Genomic DNA, 14,071 nt, shown 5'->3' with positions numbered 1-14,071 from the left:
GGTGCGGGTGCAAGTGTGTGTCCGCACGGGCAAGGGTGTGTGCATGGGTGCACATGCGAGCACCAGACCACCACTAACGCATTTTTGTTTTCCCAGCGGCAACCTGGGAACTGCCAGCAAAATTCCTCATCAGAAATAAACAGTCTCCTGGGAGCCGACCCTCCACCCCTTGCTCCTAAGTCTCCCCTGCGCCAACAGAGCCCGCACCTCAGTCCGAGTTGTTGACAAACTGACAGCCAATGGGGCTGTGGCCGGGGAGTGGCCTGGGCAGGCCGGGTGGGAGTGCCAGAGACACAGTTAGCGGCCACTCCTTTCTGGCCTGACACTCTCACCTTTCACACATTCCTCAGATTTGAAAGAAGAAAAAAGCTTGCTGAGTCCATATACTCCCTGCAAATGCACCGGCTGTCAATGACCAGCACCGTCAGGCACAGTACCGGCAGCCCCGCGTGGCCCGTCCCTTGAGCACCAAGGGGGAGGTCACTTCCCCAACCCCTCCTTCTGATGGGGTGGACAATTTAACCCACGCATTCTTGGGCTGGGCTCTGCTAGCTGTGACAATGACCACAAGCTCTCAAGCGTGTCCTACAGATGGTACCATTCTTGCCCCCAAAGTGTGGAGGGGGGTGCTTTTTGAGCCTTTCTTGAAACTAGGAAAATAGCAGAAAAGGGAGACTTGATGGAAACTTCTTAGCAGGCAGGGATCTTCCTTGCCTAATCCTATCGTCGTCAGTACCCTCAGATCCCACTGCAGATACTAAAAAATAGCAGCTTTGCAACCTTTCCTCGACTCAAGACGATAAGCAGAGCCTTCCCTGGGGGCAGCTGGCACGAGACTCCACCTTCACGTGAGAATGAGAATCACTCAGAAAACAGGTCAAAAGGAGAGGTGCCCTAAAGAGCAGCCTCTCCACAGATTTGGGGGGTGTAGGGGGAGCCGTATAGAAGTTGCACTCCTCCAGGGAGATCCTTGTCCCATCTGTAAAAGAGCTCCGGGATCATTTCCAAAGCAATGGGGCAAGGGTAAGAAACAGCAAATTGCAGGAATGGAGCCTAGTGAGCACTTAGGTTATTTTTTGAAGCATCCAGGACGTGTCAGTTCCCCAAGGTGAACTTTGGAATTAAGAACAGGCCAGTGGATAGCTAATGTAAGGCATGCTAGCTAACGCAGAGGGGAGACGATGGGGGATGGGTGCCGATTATTAGACCCGAAGGGAAGAGAGTACGGTTCACAAATGAAGGACCGTCAAAAGTGTCACTGACAACCGAAATCATTCCTTCAATCCACAGACACCTAACTGGGGTCTGCTCTGGACCAGACCTTGGGCTGCACATTTTCTGCATGCGAGCAGGTACCCAGGCAGCTCACTAGGCAAAGTGAAAAATAAGGAGGACCCTCCTTCTCCCTCTGACCGTGCCTCCCCACCCTTTGGAGAGAAGCCAGCACCCTACACCCTCCCAGGGCTCATCCACTCCCGCAGAGACCAACGAGGCCCAACTTCACTTTAGAGACGGGGGAAGAATGATCGGGTCCCCCCACAAATGAGGGGCAGAGGCAGAACTGGATCCTTAGACCCAACTCATTGGTGGTACCATATTACATGCATGGACCAACCCCAAAGAGGAGACTGGAGCAGAGAATGCCGCCTGGTTCCTGGTGCCCCTCAAATTGTGTGCAATAAGACAGACGCTGAACAGCACCCAGTCATAAGTGGGGCTCCATCCCAGGCTGAAACCCACACCACCTTTCATCCATAAAATGGGCATGATTCCTGGATCCCTCTATCCCTCTCCCTATCTGAATAGATAGCACGTGTTCAGAAACCTCCAAACACTTCTTGGAGCCTGTGTACCAAGTACTGGGCCCTCAGGCATGAAGTTTTGAGTGCCTCGGGACTTCCCTTGTGGTCCAGTGGTTAAGACTCTGTGCTTCCACTGCAGGGGGCACGGGTTCGATCCCTGGTGGGGCAGCTAAGATCCCGCATGTCGCGCAGCATGGCCAAAATTAATTAATTAATTAATTAAATACCATGCTAGCGAGGCCAGGCTTTATACTGTAGGAATGGTATAGGGGGTGGGAGGCTGTGGAAAGACCCTAAAGGACTAACATACATCAGATGTGCATCTTAGAAGGACTAGTCTAGAGCTACATATGAATTAGAGAGAGCAGGAAGCCTGCTACCAGGTCACTGTAATAGTTCAGGAGACAGAGGACAAGGGCCAAGCTGAGGCGTGGACAGGTGGCCATGGATTCCAGATGGTATTTTTATAATAAAAAATTCTCTTCTGTAGATGGATAATGATGGTGATTGTACAATAATGTGAATATACTAATGTCACTGAACTGGGCACTTAAAAAATGGTGACAATGGTAAATGTATATTTTACAATTTAAAAAATATCTCTCCCCCTCCAAGTAACACTTTTCGTTTGTCAAAGGCACAAAAGGCATAAATGCAAGGACTCCCTCCCCTAGGTCTCAAATACTATAAAGAATGAAGATGAATAATATTTATTGAGGGCTTTTCTGTGTTCAGGTATTATACTAAGTACTATACCAAGTATTAACTCATTTAACCTTCTGAACAACTCTACAAGGTAGATACTGTTATTACACCCATTTTACAGATGAGAACACTAAACACAGAGAACTTAAGTAACTACCCCACAGCTCATACGTGGCAAAGCCAGGATTTGAACCTAGGTAATCTGGCTTCAGAGCCTGCATGCTTACCCACTACGCTACATTGCCTCTGTCCAGTTAGATGCTAAATATCTAGATAAGAATCCAAAAAAATGTCTGCCGACCAGGTAGCCCCACTATTTGGTTATTTGGCTTTATAGAGAACAGAAATCCAGACAGCTGACAGAAGTTTTTTTTCCATTTTCATCCAAATGTTTGGCATCACATAATATGATATGTCCACGAGTCTGAGCCACTCAGGAATTAGAACTCGATTGCCAGTAGAAACACTTTCTTAATGCAAGGTCGTCATTTCATGAATTAACGTCCTACCCAAAAATGTTTGCCTAACTTCCTAGGGTCTTGCACTCTTTGAGGATCTGACAGCGTTTTTCTCCACTACGGGTTCGAGTAGTAGCTAATAGACGTCCTGCCCATTTCTTTGTCCTCCATCCGGTATTAGCAGAAATCACATGGGATTTTTTTTTTTTTTTTGCATCACAAATAACAAAAACCATGCATATTTTAACTTCATCTCTAGGATTAAAGTAAATACATAATTTTGGCAAATTACTCAGAATTACGGGCTAGCAGCATCTGGTTGGGATATTCTCAAGTAAATTATTGGCACGGTCTCTGCCACATTTTTAATTTTAACCAAAATGTTTTCAGAAACATGTGTTTTCTGTCCCGTTTGCATGTAATCAGTTTTAGAGGGCCTCGGAGTTTTAAACTGGGGTTTCAGAAATTAGCTCCAATACCTGGGCACTGCCCGCAGGCCCCAAAGAGCCCTCCTCCCTCCCAGCACTGCTCTGTCCCTGCCACCAGCTCTTCAGAGCGAGAGAGGCCCGCAGGTACTGTGTGTGCGCGTCCCTCGCCCTTCATTCTGCTCCCAAATTACATACCTCACTTTTATGTCAAGTCCAATATAGCTTCCTTACCAGTTTTTTTTTCCTCCTTATTCCACATCAAGAGTACCCAATTACTTTTATAAATACTTGTTTTAAAAATATCACAGTGGTTTCCTGCTGCTTCAAATTCTCAAGGGCTATGCAGGATTTTAGACTCTTATAAATCTTTCAAACAGTTCATATTTTATCAACAAAGTGTGCTTTTTTGTAAACCCTAAATATAACTCATCGAAGGCTTTTTTGTCCAATTATTTGACCTTTCCATAAAATGACAAAATTAAAGGAATTTGGGCCATTTCAAAAGTCATTTGCCATGCTGTCCTTGGGCTCATTAACCCTGCCTCGCCTACCAGCAGGAGTGGTGTTTTTGGTTAAAAGAGAAAGCATGAGGGTTTCAAAACGTCCCAGCAGAGGTAAAGCAGGGTTATGTACTAGGTCTTTAAAAGAAAATTCCAGGAAGGCCTTGGCTTTTGTTAAAACTGAAAAGCTCCCTAGCTCAAGGCAGGCACTCCTTGAATGAATGACACATCACCAGGGACCCAGAAGGAGTCAGCCTGCATGGTAGAGACTGGGCTCCAGGTCCTGAGGATGCCCCAGTCTACTCAGCTACCCGAATGTATATGGGCACTTCTGTGGCTTTCCACTTGGAACTCCCTGGAGATACCCAAGGAATGGCCACTTAGGAGGCAAATCCAAGAATGATATTCAAGCATGAGCAAGATGCAGTTCTAAGCACTACAAAAATCAAGGTGTATCCACCAACCAAATGACTGTCTGGAAGCACAGGAGTTTCAAGTCTTAATCTCCTCTGCTACGTCTGAATTTCTATCTTATGATCTGGAAACCATTGCTGGGCAGGGAGAGAATGAACAAGGGGAAGAAATGCAGTCTGGGTATATTTTAGAGCCTCAGGCCTCAAACACATAAAGAATAAACCAACTCTTTGAAGAATGACCTTGGGTTAGATACCCTTGATTCTCCCCACCGAAAATCCAGGAAAGGGTAATCAGCTTAGAGTCACCACCATCCCCAACTTACCACCAAATCCCCCCACATTCATTCATCCAGCAAATACTTGGTGACCACCTACTATGTGTCCAGTTCTTCTGGGAGCTGAGGAAGAACCAAAGAAGCACAAAATGGACCTAGAGATGATCATACTAAGTGAAGTAAGCCAGACAGAGAAAGAGAAATATCATATGATATCGCTTATATGTGGAATCTAAAAAAAAAAAAAAGATGCAAATGAACTTATATACAAAACAGAAATAGACCCACAGACAGAAAACAAACATGGTTACCAAAGGGGAAAGGGAACAGGGAGGGATAAACTAGGGGCTTGGAATTAACATATACACACTACTATATATATAAAATAGATAACTAACAAGGACCTACTGTAATAGCACAGGGAACTATACTCAATATTTTTAATAACCTATAAAGGAAAGGAATCTGAAAAAAAATAGATACATAGGTATGTAAAACTAATTCACTTTGCTGTACACCTAAAACTAACACAACATTGTAAATCAACTATACTTCAATTAAAAACAAGAAGAAGCACAAAAGGAATACCTCTCCTCAAGAATGGAATTGTGGGGTGTTCCCTGGTGGCCCAGTGGTTGGGATTCTGGGCTTTCATTGCCATGGCCTGGGTTCAATCCCTGGTCGGGGAACTGAGATCCCGCAAGTCACACGAGGTGGCCAAAAAAAGAAAAAAAAGACTCTAATAGTGAGTGTACAAATTTAAAGCTATGTAACCCCACCAGGCGCTATGTGAGCAAAGTCAAGGAGGGATCCAGACAGTCAAGGCACTCGGAATAGGTTGAAAGGCACAGCTTCTAGAGGTTGGCTACTCAGAGAAGGGTTCCAGAAAGTGAGGTCTGGGCCAAGCCAGAGCGGGTATACCAGTTAGGGTTTGCAGAGAAACAAACCCCAACATACAGGAATACATACATACATATCTATAGGCATGTATATGTATATACGTGTGTATATGTATATTTACACACATACACACACACACACACACACACACACAGAGAATGATTTCTTGTAAGGAACCGGCTCACGTGATCACGGGGGCTGACAAGTCTGAATTTTTAGGACAGACCGTAGCCTGAAAACGCAGGAGGAGCTGATACCGCAGTGTGCAGGCAGAATTCCTTCTCGGGGACACCTCAGTTGACTGGATGGGGCCCATCCACATCATCTAGGGCAATCTTCTTTACTTAAGGTAAAAGGACTGTAGATGCTAACCACATTCACAAAATACCTTCGCGGCAACACTTAGCTTTGTGTTTGATTAACCAGCTGGGACTATGACCGAGACAAGCTGACACATAAAACTAACCTCCTAGGATGCCTCCAGAGAGGGAGCAAAAAGGGAACTGCTGCTTGGGATTCAGCTCGGGGACTCTGAAATCTGTGCTGAGAGGTTTGGGGCCCGTGTCCCAGCCCCTGGAGTCGTTAAGGGTTTCCCACGATACAGGCAGAACTGCAATCTGGAGGGAGCCTGAGGATAGACCAGGAAGAACAGACCACTGAGAAATCTGCACGAGTCCACCCAAGGGAAGGACCAGATCCCAGGCTGGTGAGAGGAGAGGAGCTGAGGGGACGGAAGAACAGCTGCAAGAGGCAGGCTGCCCAGAGGGATGGGAGACAATGCTGGGACACAATGCTGGGAGACTGAGCCGGAAAGGACTTCCCTGTCCCCGTGGTTAGCAGAGGGAATCAAAAGGAGCAGCCAGCTTGGAGGGCAGGCTGGGGAGCTTGGGTCTCGATGTCTCGAGGGTACGCGCACTGAGGCCAGCGGGGACACACAGCCACACGCAGAGCAGGAGTCAAGGTCACTATAGACAGAAACCAGCGGTGCTGATGTGTGGTAACTGATGACGTCTCCAAGGGAGAGACCTAAAGGAGAACAACAGGTCGGAGAGTTGAGCCTTGGAGGGTGGCTCCAAAGAGCCCAGAAACCAAGGGGACGGAACCAGAATGTCAGGCCGTCAACAGATGCCAGCCAGGCCACAGAGGGAGTGGAGAGCCGCAGTGAGGACCAGGGTGGAAGGAAAGGCCTTCAAAATGGCAGAAGCAACACAGTGACCAAGCAGCTAGGAGTGACCCCGGGAAGCAACACGGGCTGCCCTCAGGGCTTCTCCCACATGCAAGGGAACCTGAGAGAAGAGTTTATGGCCAAGGGCACAGGCCATGTGGTCGAGGAGGGGTCTGAGGCAGAGAGGAGAATTTTTCCCTGGAGTCAGCCCTTCTGGAGCCCTGAGGGGGCAAGCAGAGGACCCCCAGGAGACGATGGGTGATCTGCACTAGACTTCAGTGGAAGCCTACTTAACACCTGGACACCTAGTAGGATGGAGGTGGGGCAGGGCTACTGAAAGCGGAGGAGCAGGAAGAGGGATGAAGACAGCAGTAAACTGGGAGAAAGGTGAGGCAGGTGATCATGGGGGGGAGGCCAGGAAGACTGGAGGGAGCAGAGCCTTGTTACTTGACAGAATTAAGGAGGGTGGGGGAACAGACGCAAATGGGATGATACACACACAGCGGGATACAGGATACCCAGGCTCAAGGATGGAAGGTTAGTGTGGCGGCAGTATCAAGACATGGGCACCAACCAACACTGCTTCAGACACCTGCCTAGCACAAAAGGGATGGTGGAAAAAGAGGTACACCTGTACCTTGAAAAAATAAAAGACTACTTTAAAAAAGGGGGTGGTGGAGGCAGGAGCCCCAGCAGATGTCAGTAGCTCACACTTCTGCCTGGTGCTTAATGCCCACCGGACACAACTCTAGGACCTCTATATACTAATGTACGTCAAGCCTCTTAATCATCACAGCCCTAAGAGATGCGGTACAATAATTATCACCATTTTACAGAGAAATAGAGGAATAGAGAGGTTAAGAACTTGCCCAAGGTCACACGGCTAGCAAGTGGCAGAACTGGCATTCAAACTAGACAGTCCACTTAGATGTGAGAGGTTAAACAACTTGTCTGAAATAAAGCAAAAAGATAAATTCAGAACTCAAACACAAGCATATACCTATGGTGGCTGGTTTACCCATGCAGAAGCACACCAGCCTGGGTCACCCTCTGAGTAACCTGATCTAGAGGCACAAGAAGAATACTCGCCAGGAGCTTGCAAGGGCCCCTCCAGTCCTCAGCCAGGCACACTGGTTCCCAACATCCTTGCAAAGACTTGTCCTAAACTACGATGATATTTGCACAGGAGCCGGAGGCCTGGGGTCCAGTAGGCAGGGGCTGCAGCTTCAGGCATCGGCAGCCTGAAAAGCTAGGAGGTCACATGCCAGGAAAGTCCCTCACCAGCCTCGTGGTCAGATTCTGGAGTTGCCGGGTACGCTGGAAGTAGCTCAGCCAAGGGGCCCTGAAGAGATGCTTCACACCAAGGTCCCTGCCAGCTCTAGGAGCCTCTGTGTCTACAGTGAGCCAAAACACAGCAGATTTGGAATCTGGAGGTTTATGGATGATCTGCTCTGTCATCTGACCTCTTAACCTGCTGAAATCCAAACTGGTAATTAAGCCAAGTCTAAACATCCAAGACAGAGAGGATGAGGGAGAGAATCTTTACCCTAAGAACAACCCCATTGTTTTTACGTTTGTACCTTGCCTTGTACTGTAAAACCTTTCATCCTGCAGAAGGGTTACCCATTGCAAGATAAGAACCAAAATGTTGCTTTTGTGCTTGTCTACCCAGCCAGCAGCTCAAGGCTCAAGAGACAAGTATGCACTGTGCTGTCTTCTTGTTCTCAGCCAAAACCGCTTTCCTGGGGCAAAGTATTATGGTCAACCCTCTGCACCTCTCAGCCCCCTCCCCTCCAACTTCCAGGCCCTCATCCTGCTCTCTCTGCCTCCAAGCCAACTGCCCAGCCTTTGTTCTACAGGCCCAGTTCCCCTTCCCATGCCACTAGGCCTACCCTCCCCTCCCCCTCCCCCTCTTCTCCCTCTTCCCCCTCTTCTGCCTCCTCCCCATCTTCCCCCTCCTCTCCCTCTTCCCCCTCCTCCCCCTCTTCCTCCTCCTCCCCATCTGCCCCCTCCTCCCCCTCTTCCCCTTCCTCCCCCTCTTCTCCCTCCTCCCCCTCTTCCTCTTCCTCCCCCTCCCTCTCTTCCTCCCCCTTCCCCCCTCTTCCTCCTCATCCACCTCCTTCACCTCCTCCACCATAGCTTTTCTCAGGACTAGCAGCTGACAGGGAAAGGAGAAGAGTGAGCTCTATTCTGGCAGGAGGAGCCTGGAACAGGGCAGGAGGGAAGCAGCAGGGAGTCCCCAAAGATGAGAGAAAGGCACCAGAGCTTTCCTTGGGCCTTCTTGCTGGTAACCCAAGCTGCCTCTTCAGTGACGCCCACAGCAAGTGGCAGCCCCTGGCTGCCATGCCCACACATCACAGAATGGCAAGTTGCCCAAGATCCAGAAGTGTGTCCAGGGCCAGCGTGATGTGTGTGTTACTGGACCTCTCAAGATGATTCACAGGGCAATGGACGCGGGCTTTCTACTTAAGAGACGTGTATCTATTTTTCCAATCACCTTCTGTTTACAGGAAGGTAAATACTCGTTTTCACGCACAGTCACGGAAGAAAGTTTCCCGTCAAAACAAATTTTCTAAGTGAAAAATGTGCGCCACTTTAAAGAAAAGCAGAAAGTGAGTAGTAATTGCATGGGTAGAATGCAAATACGGCAAAAGCCGCAAAGGCGAGAAGTAAATGACTGATGATTGGTGATCCTGACATTTGCTGCCTAGATATGGACCCATCCCATAGACCCGCTTTGGTCCTCAGTGAATTGAGAATAAGTCAGACTCACAAACCATTTTCTTTCCTTTCTTTTTCTTTTAATATTTATTTATTCATTATCTATTTTTGGCTGTGTCGAGTCTTCATTGCAGCACGTGGGCTCAGTAGTTGTGGTGCGTGGACTCAGTAGTTGTGGCGCGTGGGCTCAGTAGTTGTGGTGCACGGGCTCAGTAGTTGTGGCGTGTGGGCTTAGTTGCCCCACGGCATGTGGGATCTTAGTTCCCCGACCAGGGATGGAACCCACATCCCCTGCATCGGAAGGCGGATTCTTAACCACTGAACCACCAGGGAAGTCCCCTCACAAACCATTTTCAATTCAGTGGACAAATATTTGCCAAGAGCCTTTGCCGTGTCCAGGACCGTACGAGTCACACAGAAAAGGGAACCTCCCACAGCCACCCCTGACTTCTGGTAGCTTTCAGTTAACTCGTTGGAAAGAACAGGTCTACACTCGAGGAGACTGCTAGAGAATGGAACAGAAGTGTGTAAGAGAGGGAGGCAGACTTGAGCAGTGGGGGGGGGGGGGGGGACAAGAAAAGGGAGCCCAGGATTCACTGGGGTGACTCCAAGGTGAGGCTCAGGATGGGTCATGGAGATCTCAATCAGTTCTGAGGAGCCTGGAATGTTCCCTCCGCTCCAACCTCATCACCTGGATCACAAGAGTCACTCCAGACCCTGGTGACCTTGTGGCAGTGAAAGTCTTCACCAGAGGACCTCACTTCTAAAGGTGTGAGGAAAGGGCGGACACCAGCAAGTCACATCCTGGGCGGCTCTATAATCCTGACAGCCACCTCCGGAGTCCACACAGCAAGGCTCTTCTGTGGTGGCATCGAGGACCTCGGCACCCCCTAGCCAGGCTCCGCCTACTCTCTGCTTTCCTGTGTGGTTCCCTTGACTCTCAAACTCCTGATGCTGTCTTCTCTGTGGTGCCTGGGGAGGACCATCTCCCTTCCCAGTCTGAAGCTGACCTAGGAACCCAGAGAGCTGGGTGTAGCTGAGTGGGGACAGAGGCAGACTCACAACTGCTGCGTTTCCCTCCGCCTCTTGAGAGTTGACACCTTTGGGTACCTCTTGGTGCCCTGATTACGGTGAGGCTCCATCTTAGGGAACTGCTCCCCCAGCCATATCCACAGAGTCCCAGGGTGGGTACCCGTCCATGAGATCACATCCCACGGCCCTACCCCCTTGACCACAAAGCACCAGAGCAGAGATCTGAGCCAATCAGATTCTCCCCCTGGAATTAGGAACTTTTTGGAATTTGGAATTACAACAGAGAGATTCCAGCTCACTCTGGGCTGATCTCTGGATGGCAGAGACGCAAAACTCTACAGTTAGGTGAGGCCATCTTTGGCCACGTGGCCCAGAAATGCAGAGAAAGTGGATCCGCAGAGAGAAGCAGAGATGTAAGGCAAAAAGAGATAAGCCCTAACAAGCCATGCTCTCCCTCAGCCTTTGGCCAAGTGTTTTTGCTGCCACAATGCCCTCCTCTGCCTCCCTCTCTAAGATAACTGCACAGGATTCAAGGGTTCCATAATGCTTAACAGTGAAATTCATGATACGGACGGAATGTTTGTATCTCCCAAAATTCATATGTGGAAACCCTAACCCCTGGTGGAAAGGTTATTTGGAGGTGAGACCTTTGGGAGATAATTAGGATAGATGAGGTCATGAGGGTGAAGCATCCCATGATGGGATTAACGCCCTTAAAAGAAAAGACCACAGAGCTTACCCGCTTTCTTTCTCTCTCCCCACCATGTGAAAACACAGCAAGAAGATGGCCATCTACAAGCCAGGAAGAGAGCCCTCAGCAGAACCCAGCCAGGCTGGCACCCTGATCTCAGACTTCCCAGCCTCCAGATCTGGAAGAGAATGTTGTTTAAGCCGCCCAGTCTATGGTATTTTGTTTACAGCAGGCCTTTGCCCTGGCCGTTGGCCTTAAATTTCTCATCTACTGCCACTTTCCCCATCACTCACTAGACCCCGGCCACACTAACCACCTTTCAGTTCTTCGAACAAGTCAACCTTAGTTCCAACCTCAGGGCCTTGGTTCTTACTCTGCTTCTGGCTGGGAGTAGCCTCCCTCTGTCTTCATACGGCGGGCTTTTTCAAGTCATTCAGATTTTTATAGAAATAATCCTTATTCAGAGGAGCCTTCTCAGACCACGCTCATTGACACAGACCCTTAGACACTCTATTTTCTCATTACTTTATGGGCAGCATGAGACCAGCTACCTTGCCCATCTTATTCACCACTATATCCCACAAAGCCCAGCCCAGCACCCAGCACAGCAAAGGTGTCCATCGGATATTTGTTGAATAAATGACTGAGACACAAAGAGTCTGGCCTCCACGAGTCCAGACGGAGAGCCAGACTGTGGGTGGAAAAAGGGAAAGGGTGACACTGGCAGAGGGCACCACCATTAGCTTGGTCTGCGTTCAAAAGTTTCCCAGTCAGCAAACCAGCTCACGCAAGCCCTCCTAAGGAAACACAGCGCAGAACTCGGGAAATGTAGCCCAGGGCTGGTCAAAAGACAGTCATACTCTAAAATATGCACGACCAGATTTTGTGTACCACGTGTTTTATCTTTGACCGTACTTATGGAAAGATTATTCAAGAACATCGTGAACACACAAAAATAAATCTTTAAAAATATCATTTGGATGACACACACATACGAATGAAAGATTTTTCTCTTTTTACTATAGCATTCCATTAAGGCATTTTGAAAAAGCAAATGTGCTAAGTAACGGCACACGATAACCTGCAAATAAAAATGGACCCAGTTGCTACCCACACAGCTGACCCCAGATGAAACCCACCCCAATCTCACCATCAACCAAGGTAGAAGGAGGGGGCAGCTCGCCAACTCTGTTTCCTGTCCTCTGAGGACCTGATAGTGTCCAAAGCAACAGAAGGTCACGGTTCTTACTCACACTGGGATGTGGGTCAGAGAGTGGCCACAGCCACCACTGCCTGCTTTGATCACTGGGGAAAACAATGGCTATTCAGTGAGTGCCAGGTGCCAAAAGCAAGGCATTTGACACGCTATCTCACGTAATCCTACAAAAACCCTATGAAGCACACATTATTATCCTTGAACTTATGTTGAGAAGACTGAGGCTGCTCAACATAAATTCTAGCCTCAACAGAGAGGCTAAGTAACCTGGCTGAGATCACACAGCTAATCGGCATCAAGGCTGAGATTTGAAGGCCACAGTGCCTAGATCCCTACCCACCCAAGAGCTGTCTCTCCCCTCCACACTCTGTAGATTAGCTCTCCTTACCCTTCTTCATCTCCACCATCAGTAACTGACGTCAAGGGCCCAACACCTTCCTCTTTTCTGTCCCTCCTAAACACCCAGCACCGGCCAGCCTGCAGTGAACTTCACGAGGTTAATGATGATGGACCCAGGCTTCTTGCAGAGCATCCCCTTCTGGTCCGCCTCTCCCTCTCTCTCCTTCTGCCTTATCCCCCGAGGGCTCTTTTCTCATCAGTTATCAGCCCTCTTGCTTTAGTTTTGTATGCCTAATTTATCTTGTTACCCACTTCTTTTTGTTTGTTACCTAGCCAAAAAACAAGAAGAGTGGGCTTCCCTGGTGGCGCAGTGGTTAAGAATCCGCCTGCCAATGCAGGGGATACGGGTTCGAGCCCTGCTCTGGGAAGATCCCACGTGCCATGGAGCAACTAAGCCATGTGCCACAACTACTGAAGCCTGTGCACCTAGAGCCCACAACAAGAGAAGCCGCCACAATGAGAAGCCCGCGCACCACAACGAAGAGTAGCCCCCATTCACTGCAACTAGAGAAAGCCCGCGCACAGCAACGAAGACCCAACGCAGCCAAAAATAAATAAATAAATTTTAAAAATAAAAATAAAAAACTTAAAAAAAAAAAACAAGAAGAGTCTAAAAAACATTCTTTGGCTTCCTTTTAGATTGTAATCTTACCTTAGTTCCTGAGCATTTCTTTCTTCTGAGGACTTTCTTTTACTCTTCTCTCTTTTACTTCTTCCTACTTCTTCTGCCTCTCAAGGTTTTAAGGTCTTAAGGAGAAAAAAAAAAATATATATATATATATATAATTGTGTGTGTGTGTATATATATATTTGTGTGTGTGTGTATCTATATATATATATACATATATATATACACATACATGGGCACTGGATTCCTCTGGCCATCAGGCTAAGTTCACTTTGTTCATCATCAAAATGAAAGTGTTTTGCAACATGATCTATAATACTTATTATTCACTGGTGGGGATGGCGAAGTGGGTTCTGACTTCAGAACAATAATAAAATACAAAGATCTGGCAATCTGAATACCCAAGTTCAAATCTGGACTTGACCCTTCCAGCTGTATGTGCCTTGGACAAGAATCTCTGAGCTTGAGGTTTTCATCTGTAAAATGGGAATAATAATTCTACTCCCTCCCAAGGCTGTAGAGAGGTTTAAAAAAGCCGTGTATATGAAAGCACTTTCAACCTAGAAATAATTTCAGCAAAAAGCAGGGCCTTGGCCGAACTATGAAATGCCACAAGAAAGGGGAGGTGGCTGTTGAATTGTGCATTGGATATCGCACCTGGGTGGCCCACTAACTCTTTACATCCACGACCTTTCCCCCAAACGGGGTTTCCTCTCTGGAAGTCCCAGTTCTGCT

The sequence above is a fragment of the Delphinapterus leucas genome, chromosome 3 (genome assembly GCF_059928025.1).
Source record: "Delphinapterus leucas isolate spDelLeu-1000000601 "Yukka" chromosome 3, BTC_Dleu_Yukka2, whole genome shotgun sequence".
Taxonomy (NCBI): domain Eukaryota; kingdom Metazoa; phylum Chordata; class Mammalia; order Artiodactyla; family Monodontidae; genus Delphinapterus; species Delphinapterus leucas.
This window is presented reverse-complemented; position numbering follows the sequence as displayed.